Below are 2,037 nucleotides of genomic sequence, written 5' to 3' on the forward strand. Positions count from 1 at the left end.
TCCATTTTGAGTTGATTTTAATATATGGTGAGAGGTGCATGTCTAGTTTCATTCTTCTGCACATGGATATCCAATTTTCCCAGCACCACTTAATGAAGAGGCAGTCTTTTCCCCAATGTATATTTTTGTTGCCTTTGTCGAATATCAGATGGCTGTAAGCCTGAGGGGTGATTTCTCAGTTCTCTATTCTTCTCCCCTGGTCTGAGTGTCTATTTTAATGCCAGTAACATGCTGTTTTGGTTACTATAGCTTTGTAGTATAATTTGAGGTCAGGTAGTATTATGCCTCCAGCTTTATTTTTTTGCTCAGGATTGCTTTGACTATTTGGGGTCTTTTGTTGTTCCATATGAATGTTAAGATTTTTTCCATTTCTATGAAGATGCCCACTCTCACCATTTCTATTTAACATAGTTTTGGAGGTACTAGCCAGAGCAATCAGGCAAGAGAAAGAAATAAAGGGCATCTGGATTGCAAAAGATGAAGTCAAACTGTCTCTATTTGCAGATGACATACAATATATGTAAAACCTAAAAATTATCAAAACTCTTAGAGGTGGTTAATGATTTCAGTAAAACTGCAGGATACAAAATAAACACCCCCAAATCAGTTGCATTTATATTCTCCAATAATGAGCTAATGCAAAGAAATAAGAAAGTAAGGCCATTTACAACAGTCACAAAAAAATTTTACAGAATACTTAGGAATGATTTAACCAAGAAGGTGAAAGATCTCTACAATGAAAACTACCAACCACTACTGAAAGAAATTAAAGAAGACACAAAGATGAAAATGCATTCCATGTTCTTGGGTTGGAAGAATTAACATTGTGAAAATGTCCATACCACTGAAAGCAATCTATAGATTCAGTGCAATATCCATCAAAATGCAATAATTTTCTCTGGCATCAGACTTCTTAATTGGCTAAGTTCTACCCTCTGCTGTTCCTAATATGCCTTTTTGCATCAAAGCTGTTGCACTTGTTTCACAAGGATGGGCAGAGACATGTGTTCAACTGCACATCAACCTGCAACAACACTTGCAACTTGACTTGCCTGTGGATACATTCCAGTTGAAATTAATTTACTGTATCCATCCACATGTTCACTGCATTGAACAGGAATGGGGGCAGCTCATACAGTCCAATGTTTTCAATCCCACTGGTGCCCCAGCATGTTTTTCCAGTGTAGAGATGACCTCAGAAAGACCAAGGAGCCTGAGATGGGTGCAGCAGTGCAGGGCCAAGCAGGAGGACAGTGAGATGGGCATCCTTTAACTTGCAGACTCCCAGGTTTAGATGCCCCGTGTACCAGCACCTCATCAAACTGAACTTGTGAGGCCCCAGGAGCCATTTGACAAGATTGTTGCCATTGCCTCCCAATTCCTTCAGAGGGTGGCTTAAGTGCTCTGGGACAAACAGGTGACAGTGATGTACATATGTTATCACAACTTTGCAATGCTGGTATCTCTAGTCTCAGCAGGATGCCAAGTAGCTTGAGTAGCTGTCTTTGACACAAGCTTCTAGAAGTCCATCTTATTGAAGTGGGAAAAGAATTCATGTAAATCCATGGGGATATATTGTATGTTAAGGCTGCTCAGGTTGCCCCTCTGCTACAGCTGTGTGTACAGCCTGAACTGGTTTGGATGAAACAGAAATAGACACACTCCTGGATACATTGCAGCTCTGGTTTTCCAGGGTGTCCTAGGATGCTCAACTGGCAATTCCTGAGATTAAAGTCTCACAAAAGAGGTACCAAGAACTTTGGCTTTGGTACTCCAGATGCTGGCTCTTGCTTGGCCTCCTACACACATTGTTCATCATGAAGAGCCCTCAAATGGAGGCCCTATTGCCTTCTACCTATTTATCTGCTGTTCAGTTTTCTGAGGATTGATACCTGTGGAAATGAAGGGAAGGAAGCTGGACTGAGCAGACAGAAGGTGAGCTTTTGTACAGACTCAATGGAAGCCTTGGCCAATCCACCAAGGCATTCTAAAGATGGACTGACCCTTCAATGTGCTCTGGGTAGGGGCAAGAGCATT

This window comes from Galeopterus variegatus, unplaced genomic scaffold (genome assembly GCF_000696425.1).
Source record: "Galeopterus variegatus unplaced genomic scaffold, G_variegatus-3.0.2 Scaffold1471, whole genome shotgun sequence".
NCBI lineage: Eukaryota > Metazoa > Chordata > Mammalia > Dermoptera > Cynocephalidae > Galeopterus > Galeopterus variegatus.